General features: G+C 41.9%; 1 long non-coding RNA gene across 1 annotated transcript; it reads right to left on the bottom strand.

The window, feature by feature from the left end:
* Positions 1-4246: 4246 nt before the first annotated feature.
* Positions 4247-16029, bottom strand: LOC133044022 (uncharacterized). The gene is made up of 3 exons (XR_009689814.1): positions 15035-16029; positions 14211-14273; positions 4247-5873 (listed from the first exon to the last, which is right to left on the bottom strand). It is a non-coding gene; the product is annotated as an uncharacterized LOC133044022 (long non-coding RNA).
* Positions 16030-19254: the final 3225 nt, after the last annotated feature.

Here is a 19254-nt window from a genome sequence, read left to right as displayed (position 1 = left end):
TTACACTATGCGGAAGAATTAATTTGAGATGAGTCATTGACCTAAATGTGAAAGCTAGATCAGGCTTCTAAATAGAAACCACAAGAATATCTTCTTGACCTTAGAGTTGGCAAGCATTTCTTTTTAAAGACCCCAAAAGCACTAACCGACTGGTAAGGTGGATTACATACTAAGAAGTTTGAATCAAATGACACTCAGTAAACAGGTAAAGACTGGCAGGAAGTACTCCCAAAACATGTATCTGACAAAGGACTTGATCAGAATGTTTTGAAAAGTCCCACAAGTGGATAAGAAAAAGACAACTCAAAAAAAACCTGAAAATCTCATCACAAAAGGAGATACCCAAATAAGCATTTGAAGATGTGGTTAAAGGCTGGCGGCAGCAAGTGTGGAAAAGCTAATGGAGCAGCCAGAAAACTGCAACAGAATTACACTGGAATACTATTTGGTGATATCTACTAATGGGGCTTCCCTGGTAGCTCAGCAGGTAAAGAATCTGCCTGAAATGCAGGAGACCTGGTTCAGTTCCTTGGTCAGGAAGATCCCTTGGAGAAGGGATAGGCTGCCCACTCCAGTATTCTTGGGCTTCCCTGGCAGCTCAGGTGGTAAAGAACCTCCCTACAGTGCAGGAGACGTGGGTTCGGCAGATAGCCAGGAGGAGGGCATAGCAATCCACTCCAGTATTCTTGCCTAGAGAATCCGCATGGACAGAAGAGCCTGGCAGGCTCACAAAGAGCCGGACGTGACTGAGCAACCGCACAGCAACTGATGGTAAACGTGCCCATCCTGCGACCAGGGCAAGACGGAGGAACAACGTGGACCTGGAGGTCTGAGTCTGCACTCAGCAAAGAACAACTGACCGAAGACCCAACTGACAATCCCATAAACAGAAAACCATTTCTGAGTTTTTCAAAGAATGAAAATAGAAAGTATTTTAATCCTCTTTAAAAATGAATAAAAAGGAAGGAACACAGCCACTAATGTTCTTGACAATGATGCTTCCCCATGCTTGTTTTTTTTTTTTAACTTTTAATATCTACCTCCATCTTTGTGATTTTCATTTGTTCTCTTGATTTTATAAGCATGCTTTTTGCTTTTGGCTCAAAATATCCCACAAATAATTTATTTTGCTGCACAGATGTTAATAGGTAAGGTAGGTAATTCACCTGTAGGTGATTCATCTGTAGGTAATTCACCTACAGGTGAATGCTGGACACATATTTTCGTTTCTATTGGACAAATACTGAAAAATGTAACAGCTGAGTCTTATGGTAAGTGTATGTTAAAACTATGAACATTGCTCCACTGTCTTCAAAATGACTAACATTTCACAACCCTTGAAGTACTGCCATCAGTATTGTCAGTCTATTTTGGCTTGTTGACTAGAAATACAAAAAACAGTCTAAAAGTTGTGACCTGTGTTTTATTTGGCAGACTTTCTGAGGACTTAAGCCCAGAAGACAGCCTCTTAGATAGCTCTAAGGGACTGCTCTGAAGAGGTAAGGGAGGAGCCAGGCTTCACAGGAGTTTTTGCACCAAAAACCAGGGGAGACAGAACATCAAAAGACTCATTCAGTTCAGTCGCTCTGTCATATCTGACTCTTTGCTACCCCATGGGCTGTAGCACTCCAGGCTTCCCTGGCCATCACCAACTCCCAGAGCCTACTTAAACTGACGTCCATCGCGTCGGTGATGCCATCCAACCATCTGATCCTCTGTTGTCCTCTTTTCCCACCTTCTATCTTTCCCAGCATCAGGGTCTTTTCCAATGAGTCAGTTCTTCCCATCAGGTGGCCAAAGTATTGCAGTTTCAGCTTCAGCATCAGTCCTTCCAATGAATATTCAAGACTGATTTCCTTTAGGATGGACTGGCTGGATGATCTTGCTGTCCAAGGGACTCAAGAGTCTTCTCCAACACCACAGTTCAAAAGCATCAATTCTTTGGTGCTCAGCTTTCTTTACAGTCCAACTCCCACATTCATCCATGACTACTGGAAAAAACCAAAGCTTTGACTAGATGGACCTTTGTTGGCAAATGAGTGTAGGCTTATTGAAATCATTCCTTTGGAATGCACCTTAACTATCCAGGGTCGGTATCCTGTTCTTTTCCCATCCTGAATCCTCTTAGGGTGCACCGTTAGGGCTGGCTGTAGTGGCTAAGAGGGCAACCTGCTTGTCTCCGTCTTGAGGTCCCTCAGGGCTCACAGTGGGGGCAGCCATACTGGCTGACAGCTTGATTACAAATCCTTTGCTGATATGCTAGGCAGCATTCTTGGTCCACAGGCATAGTAGGTATGTAGCCATATCTCGCTGCGGGTTTAATTTCTATTACCCTGGAGACTATGGTGAACATCTTTTTATGTTCTGATTGGGCATTTGTATACTGTCTTTTATGAACTGTTTATTTCAATTTTTTGCCCATTTGGGGGGTTGTCTTCTGAGTTGAAACAATTCTTTATGTATTCTGGGTGCATCCCTATTTTAAACACCGGTTGTGTCTTCACCTTTTTTTTTTTTTTTCTTCACCTATTATATTACTTCTTTATTAGTCAAGAATATCTGATATTTTCACTCAGGTGACTTCTAATGTCATAATATTGGACAAACAGTTTCTGCTTTGTGTACAGAGGTCCCTTCTCTATCATTTTATATTATTATGTCTTGAGTTTGGCAGCTCTGAATTGAAGCTCTGAATTAAAACTTACAGATGAACTCAAAATTTCCCAATTTTTCTTACTATAAACTGTGTAAATTTTATAGTAAATTTTTAGAGCAAACAAATATAACTTTTTATACTGCAGTCAACTACAGTAGTGAGTTCTTATCCAGCTAAAACATGTGCACTGAAAATCCCCCAAAATAACACATTTTGCAATGTAATAAATTCACTTTACTGTCTGAGCCACCAGGAAAGCCCCATCCCCCAAAAAATCCATAAGTATTGGTAGGCAGATTTTCCTTAGACTTTACTTCAGGACTTTATAAATAATGCCTAGTCATATGGCCACAAGCTATCTCAGAAATAAATCCCAACCTGGAAAAGGAAATGACAAGAATTTTCCATTATTCTTGCCTGGAAAATGCCATGGACAGAGGAGCCTAGTGGGCTACAGTCCATGGGGTCACAAGAGTCTGACAGGACTGACCACACACACTTGCTTGGCAGGAAAAAGTGTCTGATATGTCATTTCTTCTGTAACAATTGGCTATGTTCTCTTTCAGGCCAAGACTATGTCTGTTCTATTATCTAGATTTGCTTCACAGGTTAATTAGTTAATATATGAATAATATCTTGAACTGTACCCAAAGTAAGTGTTCAATAAATGGTAAATATCGTAGAATCTAAACAATTGTACCAAAAGGGGACACTAGATGTCGCTGTGAAACTCACTGTAATCCTACTATCAGAGAATTTTACCAGGTACTCTTGTCACTTTCTTAACAGTTGAAATGTTGAGTTGATATTGTATAATGGATGGAAAATGCCATTAGGGTTCAGTCCTTTTGTTCATATCACTACACTAAAATGAGCATGAAGGTAGAGTAATAGAAAATTAGTAAGTAGGAAATAAGTGGCCTTAATTTGAGCTTATTATTTCCAATACAGCTTGACTATCAAGGTTTAGGATAATCAGTTTAGGATAATTTATTTTGTATTGACAGCACAACTCAACAGGAACCCTTTATGTTACCAACTTACACATAGTAAATTCTGATATATCCAGAAACATGCCAGTAATAATTTTGTTTCCTTTTTTTTAAATTAAAGATTTGAAAGCGTCTACACAAATGGCTTAAAAGTTTAAATGTATAAAAACTTTTCATTGTGAAATGAAAAGTTTCCCTCTTGCCCCTCACCTCCAGCTCTTCAGTTGTCCAGGTCACAGGCAACCAGTGTTAGGTTCTGTGTATATATCTTTTCAGAGATGTTACATAGACACAAAAAGACATTACCCCCTTTTACACAGATGGTACTATGTTCTTTATATGCTTTTTTATTTAACAGTATTTTGCAAATCTTTATACATCAATAAAAAGGTTCCAGTTTTGTCTATCTACCTATAACCATCCACAGTTACAAAGTATTCCATGTGTGTCTGCACCAGAATTTATTTTTTAGTCATACTGGTATATTTAGTGCATTGTTTCCACGCCGTTGTCTTGTAAATAATGCCCCAATGAATCATTTTCTATGTACATTTTTTTGCATGTGTTACAAGTGTGAGAAAAATTCCCAGAAGTGAGGTGACTGAACCAAAGGGTACATGCATTTGTGATTTTTGATAGAGGGACACTGTCAGGACAATATGCCTTGATAGCTAAGGGAGTCTCACTCTCTCGCTTTTCTCTACACCCCCTTTTGTGGTGTGTGTGTGTGTAATAAAGATATATGTAACCAGGTACCATGTAAAGTTCTTTGATAAAGTTCTTTGATTTTACACAGGGCTGGAGCCAGCTGTATATTTTTAGTTGGTGGCGGTTTTATTCTTGTTTTTCCCCTTATTCTCTACTATTTGTCCCTCCTTTTGGCTGTCAATTGATTTGTATATAACAGTTTCCTGCCTACCTCTTAATTTTCATATTCTGATCTTTCAGTGCCTTAAGAAGCAGACTGACACATTTATTAGGTTTCTGTCAAGAAAAAATCAAACCACATTTACTAACTGTAATGATTTCTCAAACCAGAGACTGAATTAGAATTCTTCAAATTTGTAATCTGCTTCAAATTTGTAATCTGAGTTATTCAGCTAGCTTATTTATATGTATCTCCACAATAAGACAGCTCTATATTTTAACATTATTTTTTGAAATAACTGCATAAACTTTAACAATAAAGAACTGAATTTATATATGCAACAAATCAATCACATGGGCCTTTAAACGTTCTGACTATAGTATTTTAAGAGTTTGTACTTATCAGTATAGTAGACTGCTTTCTCTTTTTTTGAAGATTTTTTTTTTTTTGATGTGGGCCATTTATAAAGTCTTTATTGAATTTTTTTATAATATTCCTTCTGTTTTATGTTTTGGTTTTTTGGCTACAAGACATGTGGGATTCATCTTAGCTCCCTGACCAGGGATCGAACCCACACCCGCTGCATTGGAAGCAAAATCTTAACCACTGGGCCACCAGGAAGTCCTTATAGTTGATTGCTTTCAAACAGAGCTTCTATAATTGCTGTTAATAGAATTAACAGCAATTAATAGAATTGACTGTCTCTTGGCTCCAAACCCACTCCTCTATAACTCTACGGCTAGGATTGAGACAAACAAAACATTATTTTAGGTTCCACTAACAGGGGATGCTCGAAGCAAGAGGAGGGACTTCACTGCTGCTCCTATTAGAATCCTTCACAACTTGACTCCCGTCACTCCAACAGCGCGCGTGCCTGCTCAGTTTTGTCCGACTCTGCGATTACATCCAGGGGCTGTAAGCCGCCAGCTTTCTATGGGTCCATAGGGTTTTCCAGGCAAGCATACTGGAGTGGGCTGCCATGTCCTGCTCCGGCAGCAGCACCAGGTAGCTCCTGTCCACAGCTCCTTCTAGCATTTCTAGAATTGGCCTCCCTGAGTCACCGTGGGAGGTACCAGCAGCAGCCGGGCAAGCCCCTTCTCACAGGTGTGGGTTCTGGATCCACAGAGCCCCTTCTTGCAACTCTTAAATCCGAATAACCCCAACCTCCTTAACTTATTCTGAAGCAGGAGGTATATGGGCTTCAGGCTAGGCATTTACTGCTGGCCTCCTGTTTACATTTCTTGGGGCGAGAAAAAAGATGGGCTTCAGGTCAGACATGTACAACTAGCCTCCTGTTTGCATTCCCTAAGACAGGAGATAGGCCGTCTCCAGGTACAATCAGCCTCCTGTTCGCTCTCTGAAATGAAAGTAACAATAGAAACAGGGTTAATAGTCAGACTTTGTCTCCTAAGGACACTTGAAGATAACAGTTATGGCAGGAACAGAGAGGGGCTAAACCTTGTCTAAGTAAATGGATCAAGAGATCTCACATTCTCCCTCCTTGGGGCAAGGGAGACATTACACAGGCGTAGAAAGCCTCCTTGGGCGTCAAGGGTCAGGGGAAGCCAAGCCGTAGTAAGTCTTGCTTTTTTAAGATGTCTTTGCATTGAAATCCATCTTGGCTGAGGGGTGCTTTCACACCTAGGGGAAGGTCCTGAGATAAATTAGCTGGGGTGGCTTGAGGGGAGTGAACAGGACGACTGGCCAGAGGGAAAACAAAGACAGGAACACTACCGCTTTATAAAAGATTGTAACTTCCCAAAGGCACGATTCTCAAGACCCTCACTGAGTTTGCCCATGAGTCTTCCTGTATGTACTCTGCTTTAGTTTCTCTTAAAAATATATCATTTTAAAATCTTTGTTTGGCTGCACCTGGTCTTCATTACAGCACGCAGGATCTTTAGTTGTGGTGTGTGAACTCTTAGCTGCAGCATGCAGGATCTAGTTCCCTGACCAAGGATCGAACTCAGGCCCCCTGCACTGGGAGCACAGAGTCTTAGCCACTGAACCACCAGGGAATCCCTACACTGCTCTTCCAATAAGCATTTCACTTTGCTCTTTTCCTTCTGCCTCCGTGTCAGAACTCTTTCTTGCCAAGGTAGGCAAGGACTGGGCTTCAGGCTGGAGCTGCTGGCCTCTGCTCTAGCAATTAGACTTCTGGTGAGGGAACGAAGGCCTCCCTTCCAGCTACTGCTCACCACTGGTGCATCTGAAATCAGTTCCTCCGGCACTGATGGCAGTAACTGCTTTCTGTAATTATTATTTGTGTGACTTCAATGTTCTCTTTGTGCCTGTTTACCCAAATCCAATAGTAAACACTTTCTTAAAATAACTAGTGTTGTTCCTTTTTCCTGAGTGACTATGACCTCAGTTTTACCAAAGGAAACAAGCATAAAATACTCAACTATTCATTGTGAATTAACACCTCAGACTTTATAGTACCGCCTCAGTCTTCATAAAAAGAAATGACATTTTTGGACTCCAGTTTCATCCATCTCATTAGAACTGGTTCAAATGAATTCTTTTTAACGGCTGAGGTGGGATGCATGAGACAAGTGCTCGAGCCTGGTGCACTGGGAAGACCCAGAGGAATCGGGTGGAGAGGGAGGTGGGAGGGGAGATCGGGATGGGGAATACGTGTAAATCTATGGCTGATTCATGTCAATGTATGACAAAACCCACTGAAAAAAAAAAAAAAAAAGACATTTTTGGAAGCCATGGCCTAGTTACTTAGAAAATCTTGAAGACAAGACAGTCTTGAAAAAGGGACAGTGAAAAATTTTGGCTCAACTGTTGACTCCTAAAGGTTTCTAATATAATACAGAACATCAAGGTAAACAGAAGGACACATAAGTCTATTTTAAGCTACCAATCTGTAGCATAAGTGGCCATAACAAATGAATGCAAAAAATGTAAGCACATTAGTGATCCTTGAACTTAAAACTGGAACTGAATTTCAAATAGATTTCTCCTGGCAGCATGTAAACCGTTCAGCAAATGTTTATGGAATACTTTATTAAGCATCTCTGGCACTCCATGTGCTGAGAACCCACTGATAATCAAAACAGATCCCTGTAGAATTTAGGATCTTACAGAAATGTAAACGAGGTAAATGCTTTCTCAGCCGGAGCAAATGGGACCTAATTCACTTCTGCAGTTAAGAACGCCCAAATCATTTTAGGTTCAATAATGTAAGCCCTTCCTTAAGAAAGGACTAGGTTCCTAAATACTATTACTCAGTAAAAGGAACCAGGGATTCATGGAGAAATGACTGATTCAAAGGTTGAAAAATGTGGGGGAAAAAAGTGAGCCAGAATATCTTACGATCAACATCAGGAGGGGCGGCTGTGAGGAGATACCCCTCGTCCAAGGTAAGGAGCAGCGGCTGCGCTTTGCTGGAGCAGCCTTAAAGAGATACCCCACGTCCAAGGTAAGAGAAACCCAAGTAAGATGGTAGGTGTTGCGAGAGGGCATCAGAGGACAGACAAACTGAAAGCATAATCACAGAAAACTAGCCAATCTGATCACAGGAACACAGCCTTGTCTAACTCAATGAAACTAAGCCATGCCATGTGGGGCCACCCAAGACGGACGGGTCATGGTGGAGAGTTCTGACAGAATGTGGTCCACTGGAGAAGGGAATGGCAAACCACTTCAGTATTCTTGCCTTGAAAACCCCATGAACAGTATGAAAAGGCAAAAAGATAGGACACTGAAAAAGGAACTCCCCAGGTCGGTAGGTGCCCAATATGCTACTGGAGATCAGTGGAGTAATAACTCCGGAAAGAATGAAGAGATGGAGCCAAAGCAAAATCAATACCCAGTTGTGGATGTGACTGGTGATAAAAGCAAGGTCCGATGCTGTTAAGAGCAATATTGCACAGGAACCTGGAATGTTAGGTCCATGAATCAAGGCAAATTGGAAGTTGTCATACAGGAGATGGCAAGAATGAATGTCGACATTCTAGGAATCAGCGAACTAAAATGGACTGGAATGGGTGAATTTAACTCAGATGACCATTATATCTACTACTGTGGGCAGGAATCCCTTAGAAGAAATGGAGTAGCCATCCTGGTCAACAAAAGAGTTCGAAATGCAGTACTTGGATGCAATCTCAAAAATGACAGAATGCTCTCTGTTCATTTCCAAGGCAAACCATTCAGTATCACAGTAATCCAAGCCTATGCCCCAACAGTAACGCTGAAGAAGCTGAAGTTGAACAGTTCTATGAAGACCTACAAGACCTTTTAGAACTAATACCCAAAAAAGATGTCCTTTTCATTATAGGGGACTGGAATGCACAAGTAGGAAGTCAAGAAACACCTGGAGTAACAGGCAAATTTGGCCTTGGAGTATGGAATGAAGCAGGGCAAAGGCTAATAGAGTTTTGCCAAGAGAACGCACTGGTCATAGCAAACACCCCCTTCCAACAACCCAAGAGAAGACTCTACACATGGACATCTCCAGATGGTCGACACCAAAATCAGACTGACTATATTCTTTGCAGCCAAAGATGGAGAAGCTGTATACAGTCAGCAAAAACATGACCGGGAGCTGACTATGGCTCTGATAATGAACTCCTTATTGCCAAATTCAGACTTAAATTGAAGAAAGTGGGGAAAACCACTAGACCATTCAGGTATGACCTAAATCAAATCCCTTGTGACTACACAGTGGAAGTGAGAAATAGATTTAAGGGACTAGATCTGATAGACAGGGTGCCTGATGAACTATGGATGGAGGTTCATGACATTGTACAGGAGACAGGGATCAAGACCATCCTCATGGAAAAGAAATGCAAAAAGGCAAAATGGCAGTCTGAGGAGGTCTTACAAATAGCTGTGAAAAGAAGAGAAGCAAAAAGCAAAGGAGAAAGGGAAAGATATTCCCATTTGAATGCAGAGTTCCAAAGAATAGCCAGGAGAGATAAGAAAGCCTTCCTCAGCGATCAGTGCTAAGAAATAGAGAAAAACAACAGAATGGGAAAGACTAGAGATCTCTTCAAGAAAATTAGAGATACCAAGGGAACATTTCATGCAAAGATGGGCTTGATAAAGGACAGAAATGGTATGGACCTAACAGAAGCAGAAGATATTAAGAAGAGGTGGCAAGAATACACAGAAGAACTGTACAAAAAAGATCTTCACGACCCACATAATCACGATGGTGTGATCACTCACTTAGAGCCAGACATCCTGGAATGTGAAGTCAAGTGGGCCTTAGGAAGCATCACTACAGATAAAGCTAGTGGAGGTGATGGAATTCCAGTTGAGCTGTTTCAAATCCTGAAAGATGATGCTGTGAAAGTGCTGCACTCAATATGCCAGCAAATTTGGAAAACTCAGCAGTGGCCACAGGACTGGAAAAGGTCAGTTTTCATTTCAATCCCAAAGAAAGGCAATCCCAAAGAATGCTCAAACTACCGCACAATTGCACTCATCTCACATGCTAGTAAAATAATGCTCAAAATTCTCCAAGCCAGGCTTCAGCAGTACGTGAACTGTGAACTTCCAGATGTTCAAGCTGGTTTTAGAAAAGGCAGAGGAACCAGAGATCAAAATGCCAACATCCGCTGGATCATCAAAAAAGCAAAAGACTTCCAGAAAAACATCTATTTCTGCTTTATTGACTATGCCAAAGCCTTTGACTGTGTAGATCACAATAAACTGTGGAAAATTCTTCAAGAGATGGGAATACCAGACCACCTGACCTGCCTCTTGAGAAACCTGTATGCAGGTCAGGAAGCAACAGTTAGTACTGGACATGGAATAACAGACTGGTTCCAAACAGGAAAAGGAGTACGTCAAGGCTGTATATTGTCACCCTGCTTATTTAACTTATATGCAGAGTACATCATGAGAAACACTGGGCTGGAAGAAGCACAAGCTAAAATCAAGATTGCTGGGAGAAATATTAATAACCTCAGATATGCAGATGATACCGCCCTTATGGCAGAAAGTGAAGAGGAACTAAAAAGCCTCTTGATGAAAGTGAAAGAGGAGAGTGAAAAAGTTGGCTTAAAGCTCAACATTCAGAAAACTAAGATCATGGCATCTGGTCCCATCACTTCATGGAAAATAGATGGGGAGACAGTGGAAACAGTGGCTGACTTTATTTTTCTGGGCTCCAAAATCACTGCAGATGGTGACTGCAGCCATGAAGTTAAAAGACGCTTACTCCTTGGAAGGAAAGTTATGACCAACCTGGATAGCATATTAAAAAGCAGAGACATTACTTTGCCAACAAAGGTCCGTCTAGTCAAGGCTATGGTTTTTCCAGTGATCATGTATGGATGTGAGAGTTGGACTGTGAAGAAAGCTGAGTGCCGAAAAATTGATGCTTTTGAACTGTGGTGATGGAGAAGACTCTTGAGAGTCCCTTGGACTGCAAGGAGATCCAATCAATCCATCCTAAAGGAGATCAGTCCTGGGTGTTCCTTGGAAGGACTGATGCTGAAGCTGAAACTCCAATACTTTGGCCACCTCATGCGAAGAGTTGACTCATTGGAAAAGACCCTGATGCTGGGAAAGATTGAGGGCAGGAGGAGAAGGGGACGACAGAGGATGAGATGGCTGGATGGCATCACCAACTCGATGGACATGAGTTTGAGTAAACTCTGGGAATTGGTGATGGACAGGGAGGCCTGGTGTGCTGCGATTCATGGGTTTGCAAATAGTCGGACACGACTGAGCGACTGAACTGAGCTGAACTGAACTGAAGGATGTGTGCAAAAACGTGATGGGACATTTTAAAAGAACAAGAAGTCAGCCTGAAGGGGCTCTCACTAGGATAATTTGAAAATCAAAATAACCATATTGTATTATAACCCAGAATCCAGAGTCTATATCAATAGTAAATAAATTTTTTAAAAAGGAAAGCTCATTCTTAGAGTAGAATAGTCAACTAAACAATGTAGAAGGGAAAAGAACTTTAAAAATTACCATTTTTGACTATTGTAGTAGTCTTTGACTCAGGCAAGAATCATCAATGGATGTGAAAATGAGTTGGTATGAGATTTTTCAGGAACAGTGTATTGACATAGTCTCAAAAGTATCTCCTCTCAAGAGAAGGGAACTTTCCTACACTGTTGTGGGGGATGCAAATTGGTACAGCCACTATGGAGTTCCTTAAAGAACTAAAAGTAGAGCTACTGTATGTGCATACTAAGTCACTTCAGTCATGTTCAACTCTTTGAGACCCCATGGACTGTGGCCCACCAGGCTTATCTGTCCATGAGATCCTCCAGGCAAGAACACTGAAGTGGGTTGCCATTTCCTTCTCCAGGGGATCTTCCTCACCCAGGGATCAAACCTGCATCTCTTACATCTCCTAAAAGCATTGGTAGGCATGTCTTTTACCACTAGCGCCACCTAGGAAGTTCCAGCGCTACTGTGTGACCCTTCAATCCCACTCCTGGGCACGTACTCAGAGAAAAAATTGGCCTAAAAAGATACACGCATCCCAATGCTCACTCAGCAGTGTTTACAACAGCCAAGACATGAAAGCAACCTCAGTGTCCATTGATAGAGAAGTGGATAAAGAAGAGGTGGTGTATATGTACAATGGAATATTACTCAGCCATTAAAAAGAATGAAATAATGTCATCTGCAGCACCGTGGGTGGACATGGAGAGTGTCATATGAGTGAAGTCAGTCAGACGGAGAAGGAGAAATATCATACGACATCCCTCATATACAGAATCTAAAAAGAAATTATATAAATGAATGTATTTACAACACAGAAGCAGACTCATAGACTTAGAGAATGAACTTATGGTTGCCGGGGGTTGGGGGGGGGTGGATGTGGAATGAGGAGAAGGGATAGTTAGGGATCAACATGCAGACATTGCTATGTTCAAAATGGATAACCACAAGGACCTACTGCAGAGCACATGGAGCTCAGCCCAGTGTTATGTGGGAGCCTGGATGGGGCTGGAGGGGATTGAGGGAGAATGGATACATGCATATATGTGGCCGAGTCCTTTGCTGCTCACCTGTAACTCTCACAACGTTATTAATCAGCTATACTCCTTCCTTCCCTAAATGCACAACTTTAATCATGAGGAAACATCAACGACGGAAATCTTACAAAATACCTGAACTGTACTCTTTAAAATTGTCCATGTCATGAAAGATGAAGAAAGACTGAGAAACTTACAGAGTAAAGGGAACTAAAGAGATATGACCCCTAAATGCAATGTGTCATCCTGGATTGGATGTGGACCCCCAAAAAAAAGCCATTACTAAAGGACGAAATTGGGATAATTGGCAGATTTTGAATGGGGATTGTAGATTATACTATCGCAGTTAAATTTCCTGATTTGGATCATCTTACTGTGATTGTGTAAGAAGATAATGCTTCTTGAGAAATGCACTCAAGTGTTTAGGTAAAAATGTAAGTCTGCAGCTTACTCCCAAATGGTTCCAATTATAAAGATGGATGGATGGATGGACAAAAAATAATCTATTAAAGCAATTGTGGCAAAATGTTAAAAACTGGTAACTCTAGATCAAGTACACCCTTTTACTATTCTTTCATCTCTTCTGTAAATTTGAAATTATTTCAAATTTCAAAAATTGTTATAATTAAGGAAGGAAGCACAGGGCTGCACCTTAACTCCAGTTTTTTAATCTGGTTTTCTGTTGATGGGTGGAGCTGTGTTCCCTCCGCTATTCACCTGGGGCCAACCTATGGTGGAGGTGATGAAGATAATGGTGACCTCCTTCAAAGCATCCCATGCATGCACGGCTACACTCAGTCCCCAGTCCTGCAGCAGGCCACCGCCGACCTACGCCTCTGCCGGAGACTCCTAGACACTCACGGGCAAGTCTGGGTCAGTCTCTTGCGGGATCACTGCTCCTTTCTCCTGGGTCCTGGTGCCTAAGGTTCTGTTTGTGCCTCCAAGAGTCTATTCCCCAGTCCCATGTAAGTTCTGGCGGCTCTTTGGTGGGATTAATGGCGACCTCCTCCTGAGGGCTTATGCCATACGCACGTCGGCTGTACCCACAGCCCTTGTCCCTGCGGCAGGCCACTGCTGAGCTGGACCTCCACAGGAGATGCCCAGATACAGTCTGTCTCAATGTCTGTGGGGTCCCTGGGTCCTGGTGCGCGCAAGGTTTGTTTGAGCCCTCTGAGCGTCTCTGGCGGGAATGGGGTTTGATTCTAAACACGAATTCGCCCCTCCGACTGTCTTACTGGGGCTTCTCCTTTGCCCTTGGATGTAGGGTATCTCCTTAGAGCCGCGCCAGCACCTACCGTCTTACTGGGGTTTCTCCGCCCTTGGACTGCTAATGATCCAGATGCTTACAAGGACTACCAGGAAACAGCATATTAGCCTTTGGACTAGGAGTGACTATTATAGAGACATGATCCTGCTAACTACTAATTACTACCAACTGCTAGAAAACATATCTTTGAATCAGATAATCCAACAATCAGACCGTCAGAGAAACATGTGAACCCGCCAAACAAGGATTTCAGTTTAGATTTTGTCTTTACCAAATGAAGTTAAAGGAACAAATTATTGTTAAAGTTTGAATGGAAGAGCCTGACATTGTTGTTCCACATCTGGTTGTTGCTCTTTACCTTCCTTTGTTGTGTCTACAAATTCATAAGCTTTTTGGCAGGTATATGTTGAACACTTCAGTTTCATGGTCAAGACAAGTTCAGAGGCCATGGATACAAACAACTTACCTCTCTGTTTTCTTGTTTTTCCATGACTATATCTACTGCCGCATCTTGATTTACAAGCAAAACCTAGAAAAATGACAAAAATAAGTGTTTTGTGGTTTATCTAGGAGTAATATAGAGAATATTGCTGTTATTTCTGGTGAAGAAAATCAATTTTGCATCGTTTACTTCAACCTAAATAAAATGTGAATTTTGTTTTAAAAAGTTAATAAATAAAATACATAAGTCTGGAGAAGGAAATGGCAACCTACTCCAGTATTCTTGCCTGGAAAAGTCCATGGACAGAGGAGCCTGGCGGGCTGCAGTCCATGGGGTTACATGACTGAGCATGTGTGCACGAGGGTGGAGGGAGATGGGTTGGTAGCAATAAAGTGGTAGAACTAAAAAAAAAAAAAATTACATAAGTCAACTAATCCAAAACTGAAATCGTTTTTATAGATGACTGCTGTATTTAATAGTATATATCTAAGGGCTATATATAGTAAGTTTATTTGTTTTTTTCCTCATTGTTGTTCTCCAAGAATATTCATCAGGAAGCTACCTTGTTATCTAGATATAAATAGAATCTGTGCAAATGTGTCTACATTGGATGTGTTAGTCGTTCAGTCCTGTCCGACTCTTTGAGACCCTATGGACTGTACCCTGCCAGGCTCCTCTGTCCATGGAACTCTCCAGGCAAGAAGACTGGAGTGGGTTGCTGCTCCCTTCTCCAGAGGATCTTCCCGACCCAGGGATCGAACCTGGGTTTCCCACATTGCAGGCAGATTCTTTACCATCTGAGCCACCAGGGACGCCTGGTGAGTCCCTGAATATCCATATGCTGTTACCTTTCTCAATCCTGTACATCTGGGTGATGTCATGAGATTATTTCTCCATCAAGGAACATGAGCAGAAGTGATGTTTTCCTTTCATTCTGAGGCAGCTGAGAGAGGGTGTGCCTTTTCCTTGTTGTAACTCTGTCCTTTGGCCAAACCAGCAGCTGTCATGTGTTGAGATGGCAGAGCCATAAGATTCAAGCACCTTTGATCCCTGAGTCACCACTTGGAAGAGAACTTCCTGGAGAACCATTCAATCAGCATTAAGCTTTACAGACACAAGAAGTAAACTCTTACTGAGTTATACTGATACAAATTCGGAGTTAATTTGTTAATAATGATAGCTAAAGCTGTTTTCCATTCCTCTTCCTCTTCTCTGTCTATTTTTCTTTTCCTTAAAAAACATTGGTTGGTTTCTTTAATTTATTGGCTTCTCTTCTTCATTTCAGGTAACCAGCGCCAGTGGGCCTGTAAGGTTTATGCCAGGGAGACAGTGGGCAGGATTGAGAAATTGGTTCCAAAAGAAAGTAAGAGATAAGCAAGTAAGAGACAATATATAGAAGATAATGAAAACCAAATAAGGGTACTGTAAGTGTGGAAAGAAAAAAAAAGGCTAGAATGAATTCTGGGGAATTCTGATTTGGAATTGTAAGTATTCGTGTGCACTCAGGGTTTTTAATATAATCAGGGGCTTCCCTGGTGGCTCAGTGGTAAAGAGTCCACCTGCCAATGCAGGAGACACGGCAGGTTCGACCCCTGATCCGGGAAGATCCCACACGCCGTGGAGCAACTAAGCCTGCGAGCCACCGCTACTGAGCCTCTGCTCTAGAGCCCAGGAGCAACAGCTACTGAGCCTCCAGGCCATAAAGCCCTGCTCCCCCACAAGAGAAGACACTGCAATGAGAAGCCTGCATACTGCCGCTAGAGAGTAACCCCTGCTCACCACAGCTAGAGAAAAGCCCAAGCAGCAACAAAGACCCAGGACAGCCAAAAATACATTAAAAATAAATTATATATATACACACACACACACACACACACACACACACACACACACATGTAAACCAGATGAGTTGTTGAAGCAAAGAATAGCAATTAAAAAGGAAGAAGATATAATCAGACTTCCCTGGTGGTCCAGTGGTTAAGAATCCCCTTGCCAGTGCAGGGGACACAGTTCTATCCTTGGTCCAGAAAGATTCCACATGCCTTGGAGCAGCTGAGCTTGAGCTCTAGAGCCCACATGCTGCAACTACAGAGCCACACGACCTAGAACACGTGCGCCGCAAGACAAGCCACCACAATGAGAAGCCTGAGCAAGGCAACTAGAGAGCAGCCCATGCACGGCAATGAAGACCAAGCACAGTAAAAAATAAATTAATTAAAATTAAAAAGATAGAAGAGATAATCAATGATAGATGAATTGATAGATAGAAATGTGTATGTATGTATGTATATACACTGAGAAAACACCTCAGAACATTAACCATATTTTGCTCCCAGATTTTTGTTTCTGTTATTCTCTTGTAAAGAGAAGCAAAGCTCTTCGGAGAAATAGCTGATTCCAGGGCTGGGGTAGAAAAAGTATAAGGTGAGCCTGGAACCTCTTGCTGCACCAGAATGTAACAAAATGCTCAAAAAAATGGTGGGGACTTGTAGAAAAAAATGTCAGGTCAGCTTAAAGGGGCTCTGACTGGTCAAATCTTGAACAAGAGAAGCATTAAAAGAAATAATGTTAAAAAAAAAAAAAAGAAATAATGTTGGTACTGGATTACAATTTGTTGAATAAAATGGGACTCCATTAGTCCATACTGATACAAATAAATGAGCTAAATAAGAGGGAAAAGGAAAGCGCTTCCTAGTAGTAGAATAAATGTAGGACTGATGGAGTTAGAAGATCACTATTTGGCAATTATCACAATAGTAATTGATTCAAGCAACAATCACTGACAAATGTGAAGATTAGTAGGTGAAAGTTTGTTTAGAACAGAATACTTAGGGAGTCTCAAATGCTCTACTGTGCTGAGTCGCTTCAGTTGTGTCCAACTCTGTGCGACCCCATGGACTGTAGCCCACCAGGCTCCTCTGTCCATGGGATTCTTCAGGCAAGAATACTCGTGTGGATAGCCATGCCCTCCTCCAGGGGTTCTTCCTGATCCAGGGATCAAACCTGGGTCTCCTGCATGAGCAGGTGGATTCTATACCACTGAGACACCAGGGAAGCCCAGTCTCAGAGTATCTGCCCACAAATTACATATTAATTACAGACAAAAATAGTAACTTTACTGTAAAGAAACTGGGCAAATGCCAACTTGATCAAGTGATCAAAGTTTCACTCAGCAGTAACAGAACAAATCAACATCATGCGCCTTCTGATATGACACTCCGAAAAGAAGAAGGAATCATTCCTATGATACTCCTGCTCTAAATGCATACTCTAAATCCAGTCCTGAGAAAATATCAGAGAGGTCCAGTTTGAAGAACATTCTCCAAAATAACTGTCCTGTACTCTTAAAATGCCAGGGGCATGAATGACAAAGAAAGTTATTAGAACTGTTCCAAATTGAAGAAACTTAAAGTGACATGAAAATTAAATGCAGCATGCATGTAGACTGGATAGTGGACTAGAATAAAAGGTATTCTTGGTTAGTTTTTTTTTTTTTTCCTTGCTATAAATGACAGTATTGGAAAATTTAGGTAGGACCTATAGATTGGACAGTATCACTGTCCAGTTATATCACTGGTCATATCCTGATTCTGATGGCTTTTCTTTATCATTTGGGCTTCCCAAGTGGCTCAGTGGTAAAGAATCTGCCTGCCAATGCAGGAGCTGCAGAAGATGTGGGTTCTATCCCTGGGTCAGGAAGATCCCCTGGAGGAGGGCGTGGCAACCCACTCCAGTATTCTTGCCTGGAGAATCCCATGGACAGAGGAACCTGGCGGGCTACAGTCCAGCGGGTCACAAAGGTTCAGACATGACTGAGCACTGAGCATGTACTTCATCTTTTTTGTGAGTAGGCCTCTTAGTCGCTACAGGAAAAGCATCCCGAGTGGCGTGAGACTTGAACTGTGATAAAACTACATTTAAATCTAAGTGTTAGATATAGTCTGTACTATCTAAGGATAAACAAAACTATTTCTATTCCTCTTAGTAGGGCTTAGTTCCTTCTTTTTTCTTTGGCTTGCAGGATCTGTTCCTTGACCCTGGACTGAACCTGGGCCATGGCAGTGGAAGCCTGGAATCCTAACCAGCAGGCCTCCAGGGAACTGTGTAGTCCCTTCATTTTATTTTCATTATTTTTCACATTTGCTGTTCTTCAGATACATAAGTTTCTCTCTAAAATTTCCTGTATGTTACCAAGCATGTGGCTGCATCCGTATTTACGCAGCCGGTACTCTCCTGTCTCTTTCGTACGTCTCTTACTGAAGATGCCCTGAGTTTGAATGGGGCACTGATGGTGTGCCCTGCAGCCGTGCACCTTGCTCCTCCATGTGGGAGACCAAAGTCAACAGTCAGTCTGAAGCAGACCAGCTCAGCAGAGTCCTTTCCAGTAACTGAGCACTTTACAACCATGGCAAACGAGATAATTCAAGATGCTGTCACTGCTGGGGCAGGCCCATTTCAAAGGCTCTCGCCTATCTTTGAATTTCTTAGATCAGCAGTCCCTACACCTGGCTATTTTAAGAATAACCTTGGAACCTTATAAAAAAAACGGCAGCTTCTAGGACTCTTCATCAGACTTATTAAAGTAGAATCTTTTGAGATCTGAGAATATCTGTGTTTTAAAAGCTGCCCAGGTGCATTGATGAGAAACCAGATTTGGGAAACTCTAATTTGTGATATGACCAACCTAGATAGCATATTAAAAAGCAGAGACATTACTTTGTTGACAAAGGTCTGTCTAGTCAAAGCAATGGTTTTTCCAGTAGTCATGTATGGATGTGAGAGTTGGACTATAAAGAAAGCTGAGTGCTGAAGAATTGATGCTTTTGAACTGTGGCGTTGGAGAAGACTCTTGAGACAGCAAGGAGACAGCAAGGAGATCCAACCAGTCCATCCTAAAGGAGATCAGTCCTGGGTGTTCATTGGAAGGACTGATGCTAAAGCTGAAACTCTAATACTTTGGCCACATGATGCAAAGAACTGACAACTAAGAAAAGACCCTGATGCTGGGCAAGGTTGAAGGCAGGAGAAGGGGATGACAGGGTATGAGATGGCTGGATGGCATCACTGA

This window comes from Dama dama, chromosome 22, assembly GCF_033118175.1.
Source record: "Dama dama isolate Ldn47 chromosome 22, ASM3311817v1, whole genome shotgun sequence".
NCBI classification, from domain to species: Eukaryota; Metazoa; Chordata; class Mammalia; order Artiodactyla; family Cervidae; genus Dama; species Dama dama.
This window is presented reverse-complemented; position numbering and strand designations above follow the sequence as displayed.